The following is a 25,078-nucleotide window of genomic DNA, read 5'->3' as shown; positions in this document are numbered from 1 at the left end:
AGCACGCCTCCACTGGACTGGAGAGCAGTGGACACTCATTCTGTGGAGTGATGAATTACACTTCATTATCTGGTAGTCTGATGGACGAGTCTGGGTTTGGCGAATGCCAGGAGAACGTTGCCTGACTGTAAAGTTTGGTGGAGGAGGGATGATGCTATGGGGTTGTTTTTCAGGGGTTGGCCTAGAACCCTTCCAGTGAAGGGAAATCTTAATGCTTCAACATGCCAAGACATTTTGGACATTGCTGTGCTTCCAACTTTGTGGGAACAGTTTGGGGAAGAGCCTTTTCTGTTCCAGCATGACTGAGCCCCAGTGCACAAAGCAAGGTCCATAAAGGCCTGGCTGGGTGAGTTTGGTGTGGAAGAACTCGACTGGCCCTCACAGAGCCCTGACCTCAACCCCATCAAACACCTTTGGGATGAACTAGAACGTAGATTGTGACCCAGGCCCTCTTGTCCAACATCAGTGTCTGACCTCACAAATGCTGTGAATTGGCACAAATTCCCACAGACACACTCAAAAATCTTGTAGAAACCTTCCCAGAAGAGTGGAAGCTGTTATAGCTGCAAAGGGGGACCAACTCCATATTAGTGCCTATGGATTTAGAATGGGATGTCATAAAAGCTCCTGTAGGTGTAATGTGTAGGTGTCCCAATACATTTGTCCATTTGGTGTATGTTCTGCTTTAAAAAATTATCACCCCCATCCACCATCTTCTCAAAGATGACAGGTTCAGAAGCCATGCCCCTCCATACCACTAGAAATATGGGATTAATTAGAATCCAGTGTTAGCGTGACAGGTGTAGGATGACTTCTGGGTACGTTTTGTCTAAAGATGAATACTGTAGGTTCAGACACACTCACCTTTCTGAAATACTATTCTGCCATGCAATTTGGGATGCAGCTACAAATTAAGCTTAGTGTTGGACTGTATTGAGGATTCTGTTTTTTAGAGTAGCTCTAGGCTTAATATGGGTTTGGGACACGAGCCCATTGACTTTACTAGCATGGGTTCTAAAGTCAGGAAGATGGTAAAGTTAATTGAAAGTTGTAGTATGACTAGTGGGAAGAACAAAGTATTTGAAAGGTTTTTTGGTGGTTTTATCGGACCAGTTCATTATATTTCCATAAATCAGGACTTTACGGGTTTCGAGAATTTCTAAGATTTAATTATATGTGTTTTGCTGCTGTCAGTCATGATTAATCGACAGCGCTGAGAGAGGGGACTTCAGACAGCGGATTTTTTTTTCCACATCACTCATTGATGAGGCCCCTCAGTGCTTGGCCCCTGATATTGCTGCTCAAGGCACAGCATTAACTGTCTTATGCATATTTTTAAGGATATTTGGGGTTGTGCGCGAGAGTGAGAGAAAGGTGTGAAAGAGCTCTGTTTCATGAACATGATTTTCCTTAAGGCTATGAGTGCTGTATGTGAGTGAGCTGTACTGTGGTGCTTGGCAGAGAATGATGGAAATATGTTAAAACGTGTGAAACCTGGCGCACTGAGACTGTCGAGATGTAAAATGGTACGTGTGTGTTTGTGTATGCTTTAGACTTCTGTACAGACATGAAATTTAAGCCCAAACCCGTATCCATGACTTTGAGACCTTACCCAACCAGGGGCCAACTGGTAGGGCTGCATGATATGGACATGAAATACAATGTTCGATAAAGCTGTTGTATATGATGATGATATAAAAAGTGATATGATTAAACAAGTGGGTCTGACTGGATGTGCAGCAGGTACAGACTTTTTTAAACGTGTCATTCACTGCATTAATGTGCAAAATAAGAATACGTTAGAACTGCAAGCACATTTTTGTGCATTGTAAGGCTGATAGAAAACAGTCCACATTCCTTAAATAGCTTTTTTGTATGGGCCTACAAAGTGAATGCATTTATATTTAATTCCATAGAAAGCTCTTCTGGTGATGCTGTATTTAAGTGGCTGAAGAGTTGTTAGCTGAATGGTTAAGTTACTCAGTCTCCACGTGGGAGAACAGTGTTCAAGCACAGGTAAACAAAAGCTTCTAACACTACATTCTCTCAAGTGTAATTACATCACTTTGGCACGCATGTGGGGTAATTTGATCTATTCTGTCATTACAGCCCTTAAAAATATTTTTATCACAGAAACTCATATCACAATAAAAATAAAAATAGGGACTGGTTCTTCTAAATTTGAAACCCGAACCCGTTTGTGTGCGCTAACAGAAATGGATTAGCACAGGGGTGCCTAATACATCGATCGCAACCAATCAGTCGATCGCACAGTGAACACTGTTAAAACGCGCCTCATTCAGACAGCCGATCAAATTTCAAAGCTTTCTTACTGCTTTTGGCAGCAGGCAGGTCAACGTGATTGACTGCCGTGAAATGTGGCTACTGTCTCTTTAACTTACTGCTTGTTACCGTAGCTACACCACAGACCGCCTAAAGCACTGCTGTGTATTTGCCTCTCTAGCAATCTAGAAAGTTTTCATTTACTGGTTGCCAGTTTGTGTAGTGCCATTTTTGTGTTTTTTTCTTTTGTAACCTTCACTGATTCAGAAAGAGTGCGAGACCTAGCACAGCTAAAAGTGAAGGAAGAAAAGAGTGGTCCAGACTACACAAACCGGCTGACAATAAGGTCGGTGTGATTTTTTAGTCGTTTGCCCTGTAATGCTAAATTTTAGGAAAAGCTACTGAAGTGCATTAAAAAAACTTTCAAAGTTTTAAAAAAAGGTTGAAGCTAGCCTTTTTTTTTAAAAAAAGGTTGATCATGATGACCTGTCCCCTGACAAAAGTAGATCTCAAGCCACAAAAGCTTGGGCAACCCCTGGATTAGCTTCTCTTTGTTACTGAGCTCTTGAGTTAAGCTAAAAAAAATCTACCCACTTATCTGAGAGCAGAGCTTTTGCTGTAGCCAATACTGACTGGTGCGAGGAATTACTCAGACACTTTCATCTGACGTTTATTTCTGGCTGGTAGCTGCTATGGAACGGCTGCATCCACGGTGAATGCTGCTGAAGAGATGACAGTCCTCCTGCTATCATAGCTGAACATACTATCGCAGTCTCTAAATCAGGGGTGTGATCATGTGATCTCCTTCTCTGTTGGAATGAAAACCTGCAGCCAGAGTGGCCCTTTGCGGATAAGATTGGACACCCCTGCTCTAAACTGTATGTGACCAGTGTGCAATAGTGATTAACAATTTAATTGTCTTTTTTTGTTCATTGAATCTATTAAAGTTCTAGTAACTATTTAAACAAACCTGAAGTGCCCAAACTGGCTACTTTGTAGCTCCCAGCTGTTGATAGACACAGCTCCAGCTCAAATAAACAAACATTCTCACCACTGCCCTCTATAGGTGTAATTAACAAACATCAAATAAACAAATGTTACTTACTGCTGCCCTCTAGGTATCATTACCAAATGTCAAATAAACAAACATTACTCCTTGCTGCCTTTTAAAAGTATTACAGCATCATGTCAGCAGGCAGGACTTAAAATGTTTTGTAGGAACCCTGGATAAATATGTTTTCTGCTTACTGTGTGTATATAAAAGTGTTTGGGAACTGATGAAATACTGTTGTAGTTTTGAAAGTGAAATGTTTCCCATTCTTGCTTGATATATGATTTCAGCTGCTCAGCAGTTCGGGGTCTCCTTTGTCATGTTTCATTTGGTTATGCATCAAATGTTTTTAGATTTATATTTATAGAGTGTATTGTTGAGTATTTACAGACTGAAAGTACAAAAAAAAATCAGCTTTGAGTACAAAATCCCATTTCTGACCCAGTACTTACAGTCCTCTTTGTAAACTGCTTGTTTTGTAAACTGCACTGACCGCCAAAAGTCACTTTTGTGCCGCTTTCCTGTCTTCCTTTTTTTCAGTAGTATTTATGTCCTGTGAGAGACAACAATATATATATATATATATATATATATATATATATATATGTGTGTGTGTGTGTGTGTGTGTGTGTCTTGGAGCCAGAGAAAAATGAGAGAGAGAGAGAGAGACAGAGAGAGAGAAGACAGAGAGAAGAGAGGGAGATATTTCCATACAAATTAAAGTCTAAATGAGAAGCTTTCTGTTTTATAATAAACATCCAAACACCGTCCAAGACAGAAATGACGACTCTCTCTCTCTCTTTCTCTCTCTCTCCTTCTCTCACACTCTGTAGTTAAGTGAGTTCTAAGTTAATGGTGTGCTACTGCCTTTTACAGACTACAAAACCCACAATCACACGGTACACACCACCAACACCTAACCACCAGACAGAGAGAGAAAGAGAGAGACGGCGAAATCATGGAATGCACAGTACAGAGACAGATGGACACAAAAATAGAGGGACGAGAGAGGAGACAGAGAAATGCACCGCTAAAGACAGCTCAGGAGACTCAGAAAAGGAAGAGCAGGATAAAAGAGAACAAGAGCAGAGCCACACAGAACAGAGAGAGGGAAAGAATGACAGGAGGAGGATGACTGAGGTAAATGTGTGTGAATTCTCCCTACACACACACACACACACACACACACATACACACAGACACAGACACACGCACACACGCATAACAAGTGTATTATATAACATGTATATGTAACATGTTCAGGAACACAACACAGTGGTTTGTGATCTCCCCATATATGTGGCTTTGTTAAAGGAATCATTTGGTGAAAAAAAAATAAATTTGCTGTATTTTGCCCCACTTACCCCAGATGTAGTCCATCAGCCAAGACTTGTGGTGTCCAAATTTCACTTCTTTAGAACGGGAGCTGCAAGGCTAACATTGATAACACTAGAAGGCAATAGTCACCCAAGTCTTTTCTGTTACTTCCTCCTTAAAACTTCTCTCAACCTGCTCAAACCACATCCAGGTCTTCAGTAAGAGTAACATAAACGTGTTGCTGTAGTTCAGGACAAAGTATGACTTACTGTGAACTATAAAAATAAACAAAACCTCACTGTTACAGGCAGCCATTTCAGACAACACCAGGGCTGATATTCACAAAGCAGGACTGATGTTGGATCTGATTCATGTTTATGACAGTCACTGTCATAAAAACTGATTGTAAATCAGTGCTCCGACCTCTGAGGTAGTTTGTGAATACAGACCCTGTTGTCTAAAAAGGCAGAGTTCAGCTACACAGTGAGGTGTGTGTTATTTTTGTAGCTCGCATTAAGTCATACTGAATCATTAATCACATCGACAAATCAGAATCAGAATCAAGCTTTATTGGCCAGGTATGCTTACACATACAAGGAATTTGGTTTTGGTTACAGGAGCTCACAGTGCACAGTATCTGACAAACATTTACATGTAGTAAATAAAATACAATAAAAAATAATAAAATAAAATAAAACAAGCATTCCTACCATCATTCATTCATACACACACACACACACACACACACACAGAGTCATACAGTCATACCTGTAAATGTGAGGCCTTAATTAACATTGAGAGAAGTTTTGGTGTATGTATTTTTACGGAAACTATTTAGGCTGTATTGGTATATTGGGTCTATTTGGGCGACTTCTGAGTCGTAGCATTGGTTAGCAATGTTAGCCTTGCTGGTCCAATTATAAACTAAAACAGCAACATTTGGACACCAAAAATGTATCGGCTGATCGACAACATCTGTGTTCAGTGGACAATGCAATTAATTTTAGAAAAGTATTTCTTTGTGGATTGTAAGACACACTTGCACACGTTTTTTGTTCCTTTGCTCTGCTGAGTAATTCTGCCCAGAAACAAGTACAGAAGCAAGCAGATAACACACACACACACACACTTATGTAAGTGCAGAGCCTAGCAACAGGAGGCCTAAAGATGATTATTTTAGTTCATGTATTGACATTTGCAGTAAGTGCACTGGTAAAAATATAATGTGCTCTAGCCACAGTTTACCCAGCATAAACGAGATGCCAAGCCAAACCACAAGTATACTGGAGCAACACACACACACACACACACACACACACACACACAGGTTTGCTTGGCCCAGATTGTGCTGTGTGAGTTGGCAGTGCCCATGTAGCAAAGAAAAAGAGTGTGATGGTGTGATTATTATATGTATATAAACACGTACACATGTCTATGTAGATAGAGATCTGTTCAATAAACCCAGACATGCAGCTCTGCTCTGGAGCCCATTACAGATCAGTTCAATAGGCTTAACCTTGCAGTCCCACACCGGAGCCTATTACACATCTTTTCAGCAGGAGTCTTGCAGCTCCACTGTGGAGCATTTTACAGACATGTTCAGTATGCCCAGTCATGCAGCTCTACAGTGGGGCTTATTAGAGAACTGTTCAGTATGTCTACTCAGGTGGGGGCTTACAGTGGGGCTTATTACAAATTTGTGAATATTGCAGCTCCACTGTGGGGCATTTTACAGACCTGTTCAGTATGCCCAATCATGGAGCTCTATTTAGGGGCCTATCACAGATCTGTTCGGTGTGTCCAATCTTGGAGCTCCACTAAGGGGCTTATTACAGATCTGTTCAGTATATCCAATCATGGAGCTCCACTTAGGGACCTAATATAGACTTGTTCTGTATGTCCGATCATGGAGCTCCACTTAAGGGCCTGTTACAGGTCTGTTTAGCATGTCCAGTCATCTCCACAGCTCCACAGTGGGGTGTATTACAGATCTGTTCAGTAGGCCCAATCATGCAGCTCTGCATTGTGGGCTAATACAGACCTAGGGCCAAATTCGTGAAAGTGTCTTAAGAAAGAATATCTTCTGAAATGTCTGTTTTTTGTATTAACTTAATTCTTAAGAAGAAAGTTAGGAAAAATGTTATTCATCTAAAAAGTCGTAGGAATTCTCTTATTTTATGTTTATGTTTTTTTTTTGAAAATTGTATGTAAGAATGTTCTTATAAACATCATATTGTTTGACTTAAGAACCTTCACAAGTCTTTTTTCTTAAGAAAGCTTTTCTAAATTCGGTCCTTGTACAGTAAGCCTAGTCATGCAACTCTGTACTGGGACCTAATACGGAGTTGGCCAGTATCCCAGTCATGCAGTGGTGATATATAATTATGCCGCAATTATAGACCTGTTCAGTATGCTCAATCATGCATCTCTGTGGTGGATCCTATCACAAACCTGTGCTGCTCTGTACTGGGGCCTAACATGAAGCTGATCAGTAGGCCAAGCCATGCATCTCTTCATTGGAGAATATTGCAGTAGTTTTGACATGAAGTAGGCCCCACTGTGCAGTTCTGCACAGAGCTTCATACAGGTTCTCTCTGAGTTCAGACATGTTTTCTGGGCCTTCTTATGCAGTACCACAGTGAGGCTCATCAACACATTCGGCATATGTCCTCCTCAAGCAGCTCCGTGCTGGGCCTCGTGGTGACCCTGCGTCTGTTTCTACAGAATAAGAGTCCTCTGTGCTCCTTATATAAAGTGCAATGAAACAGCTACCCTCTGTTTGAGCTATATAATCACCTAATCTCTAACCGACTCCACCTTACAGAGACACACACACACACACACACACACATATATATATATACACACTTCTCTCTTGCTCACACTCACTTCTCTCTCTCTTTTTCTCTCTTTACATCATATAAGCCATCCTGTATGCTGGCCAGGGGAAATGAAATGTTTGTTTCTCCTCCCCCTGGGGCAAGCGTTCTTTGTGTGTGTGTGCATGTGTGTGTGAGAGAGAGAGAGAGAGAGAGAGAGAGTGAGCAAGAAAGTGAGTGAGAGAGAGAAAGAGTCAGTGCCTCTTTTACCTTCTGTCAGTCATTCATTAATGAGAGAAAGTGCTGAAAGCTCATGTTATTATGAATATTTTTTATGTGTGTGCATGGGAGAGATAGAGTGGTGTGTGTGTGTGTGTGTGTGTGTGACGTATAGATTCTAGAGGGCCCCAAGGTAACGTGGTCTGGGTCTTGAGGTAAATCTGCTCATTTCCTGTAGCCAGGAGGGACAGATGAGCAGAGTGTTGCAGAGCAGCAGATAACCTAACAAATCTCACACACACGCACACACCCGTGGTTGCTGATGCTTTCTGACATAGGGGTCACACAAGTGGCAATAATCTAAAGGCCAAAAAAAAATGACCACTCAATTACTATGTAAAATATGTATAGTACTGAGCAAAAAACATCATCATTTCATTTATTTAATTTAGTTAATATTATCATTTAAGTCCAAACAGAAATTAAGTACAAGTTATTCATTTTTCAGGAGATATTTTTGAGGAGATTAGATATAAGATAATCCACCTACATATAGCAGGAGAAAAGAAATTTCTAATCAAGAGCAGTTGATGAATGAGGCCCAATGTTCTTAAATATAAGTCTCAAAAAAAAAGAATTTCTTTAATATTCTCTGAAGAAAATCTTAATTATTTTCTTCATTGTTTTCTTATATAGGCTATATGTGGAAGAAATAGCCAAAAGGAAAAACAATTCTCCTTGGAAAATACAATAATTATGGGGTGATGGTGGACAGCAAGAGTAGCTGAGGCAGTGTCCATGTTTGATAGTTGATTTCGATTCTTGCAGCCTAAGACAAGTGTAAGGCTATCATAAGGTTAAGAAAAGAATGAACAACATAATGAATTTGTTGCGCAGTCTCAACCGCTGTCCTTCACTGCAGTCCTGCTCCTCTCTCGCAGTTCTTAGATCAATCTTTTCTGCTTTTTCACCACTGAATTTGCCATACCCCTCCAGTCCACTAGGAGCGATCCCACTTCTGACACCAGTGTTGCGTCAGCAGAAGAGGAAACACAGGCACAGCTATGCTTCCGCTGCTTGAAGTGTTCTTTATTGAACCCAGCAGAAAGGCACATACAGGACCCTGAATAAGACAGGGAGGTTATCACCAGCCATGCACCTCACCCTGATGGTGACAAACCCCCAACACAAAACACCCACACAATAGCCCCTCTTCCCAACCCAGAATAACACAAATAACACATACCTTTTAAATGACCCATAACAACATGCACAACACAGACAGTCCCTTTTTAAGAGGGAGCATGTCTCCTGTGATCCTTAGTGCGTGGCCTTGCCTCCCAAGGTTGTTGAAGCCAGCATCAGCCAGTAGCGGGTCACTACAATACGATAATTGTGGGGTGAAATTTAGATGCTTAGCTTGTTAACTCTTACAGTCTAGGACAACTATGAGGCTATTGTAAGGTTAAAAAAAATTAAGTACATAATATTTTTAAAAATACCACTTGTTTTTAGATTTTTTCTTAAGAAAAAAAGTTAATAAAAAGTGTTAAAAAAAAAGTTAAGAAAAAACACACCTATAAGAAGATTTTGTTTCTTAAGACACTTTTGTGAATCCAGCCCCTGGAGATCTACTTTGCTGCAGAGTCTAGTTCCAACCACAATCCGCCACACCTGCTCCAGCTCATTACCTTCTTCAGAAGTTCTTGATTGGTTGGATCAGGTGCATTAGTGTTAGAACAAGGGTTGGGCAGCATGTTAGAGGCACATTAAAACTAAACTCTGCAGGAAAGGAGATCTCCATGGTTGATGACCACTGATGTAGACTATGCTGTCTATCAGACATTAAATAAACAGATATTTTACATTTTATATTTACCATAAGTACTGAATCGGGGTATGAGTGACAAGTAATACAGACACAATGTTAACCATTTCAGTGCCATGTTATGAAGAACTCTTAGGGGAAGCTGTGCTTCCCGTGTCATCTTGAAGCAACCAGCCACATTCACACATCCATCTGAACATACTAATGCCTGTGTGGTCAGCTGTCTTTGCATTCCGTCTCATTCGGCTCTGTTGTGGTTCGTATAGCGCCACAGCCTTTTACATAGCTTAGTGTGGCTACTTCACAATAAACACGCACAATAAAAGCATTTTGCCTGTGTGCCTACGTGGATGTATTGCATTGTGTAACAGCTCCGTGGCTTCCATACAAAGGCCCTTAAACTAACGGATAAAGTGTCGGTCTGCGTGAGGGTCAGGAAATTAAAGAGGACGTATGCATGTGTGTGTGTGTGTTCTTGTGTCTATGAACTTCTCCGCTGGTGTGCCTGAGTGTTTACTGCTGCTCCCTAAGTCTTTTAAGACTAATCTCACAGTTTATAGCAGAAACTGTCCATATTCACTCTGTCATTAAGATCCAGAGCTGTTCACCTCAGCTCAACTACAAGCAGGAAAAGTATACAAGGGGGCACAATGCAGTTCTTCCTGCCACAGTATAACAATTAGGGCTAAAACAAAAAATATAGTGTTATCTTCAATTGGTTAATCCATCAACTGTTATTCAATGAATCAATTGATCAGTCTTCAGTTTCCTCTCACTTTGCCACTGCCAACATTCAGAGTTCCATTGTGGTGACTGTAGTGGTCCCCCAAGCCAAGCTGGTCAGCCCTGACATCATCCAAACTAAGCTGTGTTGTTAGTTGCGGTTTAGCTGCCGTTTATCAGTTTAACAGCGGCTTATTGTATATATCATATAATGATAGTAGCAAAGTATCAACAGGGGGTTCGGGGGAAATCACACTGGGGCCCATTGTGGAGACTGGCCCCTCTAAAACACAATCTCTCAACATCAACACTACATAGACAAAACTGACATCTGTTTATCTTCCTCTGCTTCATAATGCTGCTCATGGCACCCCTTGCAACTTGCAATATGATATATTCATTATATTCATTGTTTATGATTTAAAAATTTTAAATAGGTAGATAGTCTAAAACAAGGGTTCCCAACCTTTTGCAACCTGCAGGCCACACAAAAGCATTCACGGCCCACAAGAAGCAAATATAACACAATAATCAGTGTAGCCTATTGAATTTCTCATTACTGTATAATCATGCAGCATAATAAACACTACTTACTGCGATTTCTGTTTGTGGCGGTTTATCCGTAATGGATGAATTCCATGTGATGAAAAAGAGAATCTTTTTACATTGACTTGCACTGAAAATATGAACATATGTAGCTAGCTGTATCAGTTACATCGGTCATGCATTTTGCAAGACCAATCACTGAGCTCAGTCTAGATGTTATTTTTGATGTTTTATTTATACTTAAATAAGTATTACAACAGTTATATGTGTCATATTTAAAATTATTGGTTTGGTTAAATGTCCATGTTTAAATAAATTATTCAATTAATAAATTAATGCATGAATCAATAATTGACTGACCGACTGGCAGTACGACCACAGGCCACTGGGGGGCTGCCACCCACAGGCTGAAAGTCACTGATCTAATATATAGATTTAGGCTAACGTTTCATGTTAGCTGGTGGAATGGCGTGCCTTGTGAGCATCAAATTCTTTCAGACATAATAATAATAAACAAGCAAATTACAATGTCGGTTTTATTATTTTTTTGTACTGGAGTCCATAATAATACATCACTGTTAGCTACGTATTTTCTTTTGTGTCAACTTAATCCATAGGTCTTTAACACACACTTAAAAAAGATGATTCTTCAAGGGTTCTTTAGTAAAGGCAATGGTTCTGTTGAGAACCTTGAGTTCTGCATAGAAACCATTTCATGCTTAAATGCTTAAATTCAGATTGATGGAGAATGCACTGTATATGGCTCTATATAGCACTAAAAAGGATTCTGCTATTGTTACAAGCTTGACATCTTATCAACAGAAGAACTCACTTTCACAAAGGTTCAATATAGAACCATTCCCTTTACTAAACCCTTGAAGAACCATCTTTTTTAAGTGTGTAGTGTTACTAATTTTACAGTGGGTAATTGTGGATACACGTCTCTTATTCCAGCAGTGCCCAGAAGGTCGTCCCTTGAAAAGAAAAAGCTGCTATCTGAGCCTTGCCCAAATGGTTCCCCTTTTAGCCAATTCATTCCTGATACTACTATGGCAATTCCCACATTTACCTTGTGGAAGTATATTTGCTCACAAGCTGTCTATGTAGCTAAGTTTAGCAAAACTTTGTTGAGCAAAAACACTTTCTTAGTACAGAAAAATGTTTCTGTGACATGTAAGCAGCGTAGGTAATCACGTGGGTGACTTTAGCCAATGGAATCTAATATGCCAAACGGCCCAGGGCTTCTGGGGGGACCACCACAGTCACCTCACCAAGTGATTTCCTCCTATATGGTGCAACAAAACAGTAGAAGCTGTATTGCCCATATACCTTCTGTAATGGATTGTAGCCTGTCAGATGCATGTAGTGTATAAACATAAATAGGGAGCTATAAACCTTTTGGTTTTAAATAAAAAAATAGTTTTTCCAAAGGTCATTAGAAACATCTTTGCATCTTTACTGAGCAGTCATTGCTCTACTACTGTAAACGTTAACGTGAAATACAATTGGCCTCACTTTCACAGAACGGACAATACAAATGACAAATTTGTTTACTGGCATGCAGAGTTCAGTTTGTAAACAGTAAGAGTACAGTAAGAACTGTTGTACTGTAATACTTGCAGTTTAAATACAATCATGATTCTGTTCAATAAAAATTAAATATCAAAAAAAATTACGGACATGTATTTTTTAATTTCCATAAGTTGTTTTCTGCAGGTGTGGAAGGAGCCGAGGGTTTTCCTATGTGGACTGTTTGTAAAAAATATTATTAGGACTTTTCTTGGTACATCTCTACAGATTCAAGAAGGAATTAATATGTGAACATAGTGTCAGATCCACTAAAATATGTGCCAGATCCAATTTGGGAGGCCTTGCTGACAGGTACAAACAGATAGTAGGACAGAGTACAGATGGAACATACACACTAATACAGGGTGATTCAAAAAGATTAAGCCGATTTCAAAGCGCCATATTTTTACAGCCGTGAGGCGCCTAGGAACCAATCACATACCAACTGACAGAGGGGGCCATAGAGTTTCTGACTGTCACCGGAAGATGGATCCCTTCAGTCTGCGAGGAGATTTGACCCCTGATCAGAAAGAGTTCTGCATTCTCCACTTCAATAAGAGTGAATCCGTCATAACTGTGCAGCGTGATTTTCATCTGCAGTGAACCTCCAACAGCTCAGAGCGTTCGGTGCCGGTTCCACAACACTGGATGATCTCTGAAATCGCACTGAAAAAGCCGTGAGTGCAGCGACACCCGACATGCTCAATCGAGTATGGGATGAATTTGACTATGGCGTTGATGTTGTCCGTACAGCTGGAGGAGGTTCATACTGAGCACTTGTACAATTACATAATAAACTTTACGCTCACTTAAACCATTTACAGTTTACTGCATTGTTCTGTAATGATTTACAAGTAAAATAAATCATTTAGAAATCGGATCAATCTTTTTGAATCACCCTGTATAACATATCTGGATGATGTGAAGTGAGTAAGGTTGGTCAGTCAGTGGTCAGTGAGTGTAACAGAACCATGCAGTCAGTGTTTGTGCATTTTTTAGTTAAGACGTCTGACATCATGTGACCGATCCCACAATCCCCTTTCAAACACACACACACACACGCACGCACACAGACAGCGTACAATTATGATAATACCAAAACAACAAAACCTGGCATTTTTAGCCAGCTGTCTTTCCTTTCTCCCTGTCTCTGTCTCTCTTTCTCTCTCTCTCTCTCTCTCTCTCTCTCTCTCTCTCTTTCGCTCTCTTTCTGTCTCTCAAGCACAAACACCAATTTGTGTCTTTTACTGAAAATCTGCTCCTTTCTGGCAGCAGAAGGCTGTGCGCCAAAAAGGAAAAGAAAACAAGAAAACTCTTGGCAGAGGAGTGTAATTGCTATGTCCAGTGCAGTCTGTAGACGACTGGACAGTGACACAGTTTTTATTGTTTTGGCGCAGTGGGTCTGAAATGAAACCAAAGTGAGATTAACGTGTGGGAAGTTGATCTTTAATTTGGGAGTATTTATATCTATATTGAGTTAACTGTATAGGAATCACAGCCCATTTTAAGTGGACTGACAGTAATTGGACAAATTAACATTGGATTGCAAAGCATGGTGTTTAAGTAATTAGGAAAACAGTAATACAAAGTAATTAGACAGTGACACATTCTGCGTTTGTACCGACATTCAGAGCCACACAGCGCCTGGACAGCCGCAAACACACACACACACACACATACATACACTCGTCCTTGGGCTGTGCTGTGTGTAGACGGCATGTTGGCGATGTTAGTACCGTTTTAGCAGCATAATTATTATGATCATAACTCTCACTAGAGAGCTGTGACAGCTAGATTTTTCATGCATTGTGTGTGCATGTTTGAGGTGTTTGAACTAGATACTCACTCACTGTCTTCTTAATTTGGGTGTGTTCTGTGTGTGTTAAAAGCATTATAATGGCATTTAATGTATTTTAATTGCACATAGAGTGCAAAATTCTACCCTTCAATTATTTCATTTCAAGTCAAAACAGCCATTAAGAACAAGTTATTCATTTTTCAGCATCAGGAAAAAAGAAAACATATATTTAACAGGAAATAACACCTCATCAACTAAATGTAATATCATTTTCAGTACTTAGTGTGTCCACTTTTTTACCTTTTATTCCAGCTTTCATTCTTTTCAGGAGGCTCACTCTCAGTTTCTCAAAGAAATCTGCAGACACTCCTCCAAAGTTCAGTCTTAGAAGCTGGTTGATCATTTTCTGAAGTAATCAAACACATTCAGTGGTGTTGAGGTCTGGACTCTGGGGTGGTCAGTCCATTGTTCAGCTTCTTTGTTTGATGTGTCCGTCTCCTTTTCTCAGTGAGGTTCTTCTTGACAGCTACATATCCTTTCAGACCCATAGCGCTGAGTCGTCTTCTCACAGTGGAAGGATGGACAGAAACACCTGTGGATGTTTTCAGATCTGAAGCAGCTTGATTTTCTCCTCTCTCTCAGAGATGAAAGTTTTAAGTGTTGTTTATCTGATGGGGGCAGTTTTGGTGTGTACCTGGTCTTCCAGGTGGTTGTTTCTTCCAGGAGTTTTTCATTTATTTTCCTTTGACTTTCTCCTTCTTTGTGTGAGTAGATCGTCTTATATCTAATCTCCTCAGGAATATCTCCTGGTACTTAATGGTTGTTTTAAATGTTGGAAATGTTGGTCTTTGACTTCTGCACAATGTCTATGTGACACATGTTTAATTGCAATTTCTATCCCTGATTGATTGTTTGAGCTTCTGTTTGTATGTGTGTGTGTGTGTGCGTGTATGTGTAGGTTATTCTGGTGTTGTTATGAGAGAGCATGTTAGTGATTATGGCTCAAGAGGTGACCGCACTATGGTTTAGGCCTCCACACAGGGAAATGCCTGTGGTGTGTGTGTGTGTGTGTGTGTCTGCTGTTCATCTATCTATGCCTGACTCTGTTTTTATCGTTTGCGGTATGAGGGTATCTATATGTATAAATGTGTACATTAGTTGGGTGGTATTATGTGTGCATGTATGTACGTTATGCATGTGTGTTTGAAGGGAAGCTGCGCTTTACATCCTAAACTCTCCTTAAATAACCAAGCACCATGCAGGGTGGAGCCGCCACACGCCCAGCGCACCGAATGTTTGCTCTTTCTCGCTTTCTCTGTCAGTTGTGAGCCTCAGAAATCTCTGCTCAGAAATATCTCCTGGTACTTAATGGTTGTTTTAAATAGAAATGTAGGAAATGAAGGTTGGTCTGTGACTTCTGCACAATAATGTATATGTGACACATAATTGTAATTTATATCTCTGATTGATTTTTGGAGCTTCTGTCTTAAGTAATGTAGCGATTAATCATTAACTAATGATAGTAATGTTAACTAGCATGTATTTTAGATGTTATTAAGTAGTTTATCAGTTTCTTAATGTAACACAATAACTGGAACAGTAAGAACTAAGCACTAATGAACAATTTATTGAAGTCTAAATAAAGTCTTAATTAAATGAGGTCTTAAATATCTACCTTATATATTACTAAATGTTAACAGTTAGTTAATGGCCATGGGATGGTGTGCTAGTTATCATAACTACCACCATTAGTTAATGACTGAGACATTCCTTAAGCGTTTAGTAATGATTATATTATTAATGTTCTCCCTGTGTTTGCGTGGGTTTCCTACCATAGTCCAAAGACATGCAGTCAGGCCAATTGCAGATAATTATGATTGTGTATGTCTATGTGCCTGCCCTGTCTTCCGCCCAGTGATTGCTGGGATAGGCTCTGGCGCAACCCAGGAGGATATAGGTGAAAGCTGTCCACCACTTTTACATCTTTACCATCAGTGGTGCAGTTAGAAGTCTTTCCTCTCGTCTTCCTCTTGTTGAAGAGCCATCTTTTCACTCTGTTGTTTAGCTTTTCTTATAAGGGCCTTCACGTCTTCCTGATAGTGTTGTGTCATCCACTTATCAAAAGTGATGGTGATAGTAGACAACCGTGTTAAACTCCTTTACTGATATGGATTCAGTCTGTTTGTCCATTTTCTTTTCTTATTTTAGAGCAAACCATGTGTTATGAAGCACTGCATGGCTGGTTGACGGTGTTACTCTCCCCATCCAACTACTGGAAACCCCTTACCTGTTGTTTTTCATTTTGCTGGTGTTCAGTTAAGGCATTGCGATACAGCATGGTACAGCTACTAATCCAAACCCAGAACTGTAAGTAGTCTTATGGAGTAACTGTGTTCATTTCCCATTGTACAACAGAACCGTAAAGGTAGGCAGGGTTTTCTGGAGGCTGTTTGGTCTCACACAAGACACGTAAACAGTAAATGCAAGCAACAGTAGTGACAATGGAGGAGCTTCAAGTTCTGATTTAGCTTTTACTCTGCATTTGGTTTTATGTAAAGAATCACAGAGTGAGCTAGCGTAATGAAGGTTGCCTTATTATTAATTTTTTGATGATTGCTTTTGCCCAATTCAATGGTCTCCACTATTTTCTGGCTCCACATACATTGTGGGTACCCTGGCAAGAAGGGTAACCACATTCAACAAGGGCACTCAGGTACAGTGTGTGATCACAGGTTTGTAACAAAATTTATGTTAACCATACTCTTGCCCTTAATGTATGGTCAGTTTCTGACCACAGAGCCACTCTCGTCTGGATGTTTTTTGGGTGGTGGTTCACTCTGAACCTGGCAGTGACACTGACGTGTAAAAACTTCAGCAACACCACTGTATCTACCATGTCAATGTCACTGCTGTGCAGAGAATGGATCACCACCCAAACAATATCTGGTCAACAGCAGCCCTGTGGTCAAAAACCAATGATGAATCGGTTAGAGGAGGGCTTGATAAACTGCAACAAAAGATTGCAGACTGCAGTCTTTAATTGTATACCTATATAGTGGACCTGTAAGATAGGTGGAGCTCATAAAGTGAACAGAGAGTGGGCAAGGTAGTCGAGTTCAGTGGACAGTAAGTGTATATCAGCTGTGGCAGAACTATAAGGCATAACTAAATAAGAAAAACAGTGACTGTCGGCTTTCAAAGCTCTGTTCAGTGGAGATGACTTCCTGGTGATGCCCATATTTACAAATACTCTCTCTTCAATCAGTGCGACACTGAGCCTGTGGAGCGGAATCAAGGCAAAAGTTTTGGCTAAGCTACATCCAGGAAGTGCTTCTGTAAATTCTGTAGATTTTGTGTTGATATAAATATTATGATCAAAGCTTGTTAAATTGAACTGAAAGCTTTAATCATTTATTATTACAGACATTCTTGACATTGCATGCCTGCAGAAAAGCTTACTTTGCTGGCTTAGTGGAATCATGGAATGATTCTGGATTAAAAAGTAATAATTTCAATAATTTTTATATAAGCTGCTTCACCTTACATTTATTGTTACAGTTCAGGAAAAAAAAATAATTTTGTAACTGGACAGTTTGCAAAAGCTTTAGCCAAATTATGAACAGCTATTTCGGTCTTATGACCAAATGTCACTGACTTATGGATATCTATAAATGAATTATAAAATGCTAGTAGCTGACTCATGAACTGCTATGTCTGATATACAGCTTTGACTGACTTATAAACAGCTATAACTTAGGAACAGTCATAACTGAATTACAAACACCCAAAATGCAGCTTCTGCTGCAGTAATTATTTTACATTTCCATCTTTCAACAATGCGGGACCAATGCTATCAAGTTCTCTGATGGTGCCAACGTCTTTCTCCGTTAGACAAGTGTGAAATTAGCTGAAACTGATATGTTATTCCTCTATTGGCTTAAAAGGTTGAACTCACAAAGCTATTCTACTGTATTGGTCTTTATAAAGAAACAGAACAAAAGTGAAGTAATGGTGAATGTGATATTACTGGTGTGATCCACATTTCCTAAAGCCATCTGTTGTGATGTGGTAGAGTGATACTCGCTTTACCCTTTACTGATGATTAGGGTCTCCATCGGGCCTGCGCAAGACCCACAAAAACAGTGATTTGTGATTTGTTTCTCTTTCCATCTTTCATCCATTTTTTGCACAGTTATGAAAAGTAGCTGCACTTTGCTCCTATCAAGGCCTCCACAGATGGAGCTTCGTTGTGATTGGCTCAGGGCGTGGTACTGCAGGCAGAGGGGCGTGTCCTGCTTAATGATGGTGTGTGTGCTCTGTGTGCGTTTGATCTGGTCTGGCTGGGTTATTTGGGGAGCGCGGGGATTGTTTAGTTTGGACTGTAATTAGAGTATTTGGTCAGCAAGAGCGTAATCAGAGCTGTCTGGGTGGCGTACGAGAATACACACACACACACACACACACACACATACACATACACACATGCATACCAATGATGAGCTATAATTTAGTGCAACGGTGAATAAAACCCTGACTGAAACACAGAGGGAGGAACTAAAATACAGATATGCGACTGAGAGAGTGCATTAAAATGGGCCTCAGTGCCCTGAAGAGTAAGCAGCCGTGGTCAGGCATGTATGTATTAAATATGCATTGCCTCAGGGACTGGGTGTGTTGGTGTGTTTAGACTGAGTGTAGGCTTTTGTGGCACTAACTAAACACACATACACAAAACACCCAAGCTCCAATTTATAGTGGATTGGAGGCAGGGCCGGAAAAAGAAACGTGGTAGCCATAGGCTGTGAAATATTTGAGGACCCACTAGACCATATAGGAGTACTTTGTAGTTCTACAATTAAAGACTGTAGTCCATTTGTTTCTCTGCGTACTTTGTTACCCTGTTCTTCAACGGTCAGGACCCCCACAGAGCAAGTATAATTCAGGGGTGGATCATTCTCAGCACTTCAGTGGTGGAATGTTGTGCTGGTATAAGTGGATCAGACATAGCAGTGCTGCAGAAAGAAGTAGCATTACTGAGTCAGGAGGAAAAAACATAGTAAAATCTGGTGTCCCTGTGCTGCTGTGAGTTGCCCTGCAAAGCCAAAAATAATAATTTTTTGGACCACGTCATACGTCTTTACATATTAACATCACATGCACAGGCTCAAAAAGAAGGTATGGCTTTATGTTTAGATCTCAAACGCAAAATCAACATTATACTGATGAAGATGATGATGATGACAACAGTAGATATTTCACTCACATTCCTTGAAGACACAGCCTGCAAGTCTGACTGAGTTCTCTTTGAATTCTCTTTCAACCTGACAACCTCACAATCATCAGGTTCATCCACTCAGGAAGGGGTCTAAAGCACAACCTACATTACAAAATCCACATATTCAGTGCAATTGTACATTTCCACCAGAGAGGTCTCCAAATCCCCAAATCACATAGTAGTTCTTCAGTAAAGGCAATGGTTCTGTTGAGACCCATGAGTTCTATATAGAACCATTTCATGCTTAAATGGTTGTTTGCATAATGAAGCTGTTCTTCAGATTGATGGAGAACGTGTTGTATATTCGTCTATATGGCATCAAAAAGGGTTCTGCCATTGTTACGATGTAAAGCTTGTAACAATAGAAGAACCCTTTTTGGTGCAATATTTCTAGTTCTATATAGAACCATACACAACACATTCTCCATCAATTCAAAGAACCATTTCACCATGCAAAGAACCATTTAAGCATGAAATGGTTCTATATAGAACGCAATGACATGAGTATGGGTTAAGTAATTAAGTAAATTGACCAAAAAATATTTGCATGTTAAAGATTTAAACTTGTTTTTAAACCCATTTGCTGCAAGGCCCTTGTACTCAAGCCTTTATAGCCTGCACGACAATGAATGGGGTGGGGGTTTTCGCATTGTATGCATTTTTGTGGACGTAGGTGCTTTTTTCCAATTGTGTTCAGTGTTTTTTCCCAGCACAATCCATGTGCCCTGGTTTAAAAAAAAACTCAGAGGTCAAGTAGTCTGTCATGAGCATTTGTCTGTGCTGACCACAATGATCAAAGGTAAGGAGGTCCTGTAGTGACAACTGTAATGGAGGATGTTTGCAGTCACTGAGTATCATGAACTATATGAGTTCATGGATCAAAATTGTCATGACATAACCGAAAAAGCAGCTTTTTAAGTTTAGCTTGTTTTTGCTAGCAGCACCAATGTAGCTTGATAGTAGATCACTTTCTAGGACAAGTGCCAGTATTTTCTGCCTGTATATATTTAAAGCACAGCTGATTAAAGTTATGGCACTGCTGTAGCTTTGCAATAGGGTCACATATAGCCAGATGCAGCCTTCACGATGTGCTCCAAAAAAAAACTACCCGTGTCATGTGCCTTTTTTTTTTACTTTTCAGCAAACACAAAACACACAATGTGACCCCCCCACACCATTACTGCTGCTACCAGGCCTTTCCGATAGGGGCAGTCAGATGCAGTTATTAGCCGCCAATTAATACTGGCTACACACAATTGTCATTCAATTGTATGCAGTCCTTGAGCCTTCTCATCAAGGGCGTGTCCAGAAACTGTCCCTACTGCTGTGTAAGTCTGTGGCTTTGGCTTGTTTGATGTGGTGCTGAAGTTTGGCATAGTCCGCTGCCTAGAAAGCAGCAGGGAAAAAACCCCAGTTCCCTCTAAACGGAACGATATACTGAATATGAACACTCACCAAACCACTTCACAGGCAGATCCAAACTCTCGTGTGCTTTGAGAAGTCCTTTGATGAAGGCTTTGTGCGTCAGAGCTAATCGACTCCCATTCATTTTTTGTACCAATCCATGATGTTGTCCAAGCTGGTTATTGGTAATTGTAAGTATGTAATGTTGGAAGTGGACCTGTAAAGCTCCCACTTAGCCTTGTGAAGGAGATGGGTCGAACGAGGATGCTCCACTGGAGTATGTTTAGTCCAAGTGTCCCTTTCTCTCTCTCAAATAGAAGGAAGAAAATGAAGACTGTTATTTCCAAAGTTACTAGTCATAGACAAATAAACAATTAATTAAAATGTTTAACCCCTTAAACTGCAGGCTTGTTATCCAGTCATTTAGAATATAAATCTTACATATTACTATTCAGTAACTTGTATAAATTGTTTAGTGACTTATAAGAAACACATCAATATAACGAGAGTAAAGAACTGATGTGTAGGCCCACATACAAACCCTTAGAGTTTAGGGGGATCTTTACAGTGCTCAGATGCTTTCGCTCACTGGTCCCTGATTTCCTTATAGAAAATATCATCATCATCTTCATCATCGTCATTAACTTAGTCCAGATAGGGTTGTAGTCTTATAGACAATATTTATGATTTTATTATACGTGGGGCACTACGAAGTGCACCTCTGTGTTCACCACTTCGCTAACAGGAGCATGGTTTATCTTTTCAGGGCAGGCAGGTCTGCCTATGGCAGCTAGCTTTAATAACCAGCCTACACTCACTGAATTATGTTTTTTCCCCAGTTTTTATCTTTGATAGTGGTGATAATATGGAGTCTTGAATTAGGGCTGAACACATTTAAAGTTTCTGTTGTGTTGTTACAGATTTTGTCCTGCATGCCATATATTTGTCATTTATATTTTATTCATTATAGTTTGGTCTGTTTTAGTTGACCCAATTAAAGTCAGCCTGACCTTCATTACCTTGTTAGTTCATGTCTCTGGTCATATTAAGCTAGAAGTTGGCAATATGTAACATTGCGATACTTCAAGAAGATTTTTACGATACACAATATGTCACAATATTTGATACATCTGATAAGTTAGAACAAACAAAGTAGAGGCACATTTTAAAAATACTATCAAAAACTATTAATCCAATTATTTGTATTGAACATTTCACACACTGTGCTGCACTAAATCCAGTCAAACACGACTAAATATGCTCTCTTTGTAATCAAACCTGCAGTTGAGATTTTTAAGTACTGAGATTTTTAAGACATCAAAATGTCTTAAATGTCTCCTGATGTCTATGTAAATAATATTAATAATATCATGTTTCACCTTACCCTCCTACCACCCCCACCTATCATGGAGAGAAAAGGCCCAGCTAGTTCAGAGACCCTCCCTGAGTTACATTTACAAATATGTGATGATATGGAAGAAAAGTGTATTATGATATCCATTCAGGGTGATTTCAAAGCTTGGACAATGGACACAGTGTGTGTGTGTATATTTAGCTCTTTGTGAGGTCCACATGTGTCCAGGATTATGATCATTTTGAGGACTGTTGAGCACCATTTTTATTACATTTTGCACAAAGAAAAACATTCTTTACAAGTTTAGAAGAAGTAAAATGGGCCAAAGCTTAGCTTTTGGAAACTGACGTTAAGGTTAGGGTCAGGTTTAGTGTAGCATGACAGTGTTTGTATACCATCATGAATAAGGACATGAAAACACATTTTCTACTCTCAGGCAGTATCACATATATTCCTCATGAAATGAGCTCTGTGTAAGTTATATATAAAACATGTCCATTAAGAGGTCAGGGCCTGTTTAGCCCGGATGTGGCTGTTTAGTCGTGGCGTATTAAGATCTGAATCCAAATTCAGTGGCCAAATTCATGCTGCTAACCTTCCGTGGAAAATTGCGCAGCTCGAGCGCACGTTTAAGTTGCTAAAAGAGCCCGTAATGAAAGGAGTGGCTCTGTACCGAGTCGTTTAAAGTCATTTAAGTCACTTTTTCCTGCTCTGTCCACCCCTTTACATACTGAACACACCATTGAGAGAAATAATTACACTCAGAATTAGAGAAATAACCCAGGTCAACAAAATGAGACTTGTTCACAGGGGTATATACACAAATGTGATCTTTTCCCTGTAATTCCGCTGTACAGATTTCCAAAATCTCATCCTTTTATTCCCATCACATCAACCTCATACTGTCCATTAATTTCAGTCACATCAGCATCATCACTGTGGAGTTTTCACACAATGAATGAATGTCCATGTAGTACTACTGTACATCGACATATACTTCTACATAAAAAGGAGGTTTAACAAAAATAATAAAGCAAAAAAGGAAATACTGAATAATTATCCAACAAAATCTCTAGAAAGTGAACTCATCCTTGTCTTAGTTTCTGAATAGTAATTTAACTACACACCAAAAACAGAAAACTATGTGATGGAAAAATAAGTATCATTTTTATGTTCAGCTCTGAGATATGAAGGGTTATAACTGAATTATGGAGAGCTATCTATGGTACTTGAGTTTTTGGGACTTTATCCTAATGATAGTTAAAGTGCAATTCCGCCATTTTTTTTTCAGTTTCTCCACAAATCAACTGTTAAGATGTAAACAGAGTCATTCAGAGTGGTTTGGTGTGAAACGCTCCGTTCTAGAGAAACTTACAGACTCAGAATTGTTCACAGTGGTGGTGATAGGAACCAGATGTCCATAAAGCTAAAAAGCCCCCTCTAAAAGCTCCCTCCCTGGTGAAATGAAGGAAGACAACAAACTACAACCACAATCTTCACTAAACTTCAGTTTCTAATGATCATATTTAACAGAGACAGAGATGCAGCGCGGCCGCTTAGCGCTGTTTCTGCTCCCCAACAAGCTGCGGTGTTAGAGATCATCACACAATTACAGGAAGAAATGATCAGCGTCAACGTTTCGACAAACTAAAATTAAACACACACAGAAACGTGTGCATGTGGGATGAGGTCAAATGGCAAGAGAGTTTAATAGATCTATGGATCAGATGTTGATATATTAATGTGAGGATGTTGAAACGCTGATAATTTCGTCCTGTAATTGTGTGATGGTCTCCAACACCGCAGTTTGACCGGGAGCAGAAACACTGTGGGCCGTTTGCTGTGAAGAGGAGCTGCAGTTTCCTCATAACCCCCCCAAATCAGAATCAGACCTGATGAGCATCTCTGTTCATCATCTCATCACTCTAACACATCAAAACCCGTCAGACGGTCTCAGGGAGCTGTTATCACAATACAAACAATGTGCCTTCAGTTAAAAATAAAACATGACCACGGTTAAAAGAAAAAAAGAAAATTAGAAAATCGTGAGAATGAAAAAATAAAAAAACGTACCCACGAAGTAAATAAAACGTGCACACGATTAAAAGAAAACGAGGGAACGATTTAAGAAATCGTGACTACGAATAAGAGAAAACGTGCGTACGGACTGCAAAACGTTCACTCGAATTTAATTGTTTTTTACCTCCGTCCCCTCCGGGGCTCCGTACGCTGCTGTAACCCGCGCAGATTTTTGAAATTCAAACTTCAACGGAAAATTAACGGCTGTGCGCAACTGTTAGCGGAACCGCTAACTTAGCTACAGCTGAGGGAAAAAGTTTGGTTATTGCAGTTGTTATTCTCAAAATGTTAGTCTTGGAACATATTAAGACTTTGAATAATATCCTTACTGTTTTTTATCAGCGTGAGCTAAAATCAGTTTCAGCTCATGTCAAGAAGTTCCCAGTGAATTTAGCCAGACAGGCTAGCAGAGTTTCATGATAAGATCAGTTCAAACTGCCTGTAATTTCCTGATTTCTCGTTTGAGTAACGTGATTTAAGGCGAATTGGCAACCCAGATTATTTAATGAAATTATTCAAGTGGTAAAATTAGGTTAGTTGTAATGCTAACAGCTAACGCTAGCTAACTAGCTAAGCTAAATTAGGGTGTTAGCTTGTGTCGGTTAATAAATCAGATGATAGCTAGTTACGTTAGCGGCACACGAATCGAGTCCACTTTATTTTAATCAGTAACGATAGCTACAGCTCCTAAGTCTGAGATAAAGGGACACAACTGAGATTAAACCGTCCTAAACGTAGTTTACCCAGTTTTAGAGTAGCTAACGCTACAGGTTGCAGCGCTAAAATGAACATTCATCTTATTTCACATATTGA

Source organism: Colossoma macropomum, unplaced genomic scaffold, assembly GCF_904425465.1.
Source record: "Colossoma macropomum unplaced genomic scaffold, Colossoma_macropomum, whole genome shotgun sequence".
NCBI classification, from domain to species: domain Eukaryota; kingdom Metazoa; phylum Chordata; class Actinopteri; order Characiformes; family Serrasalmidae; genus Colossoma; species Colossoma macropomum.
Note: the sequence above shows the minus strand (reverse complement) of the source record.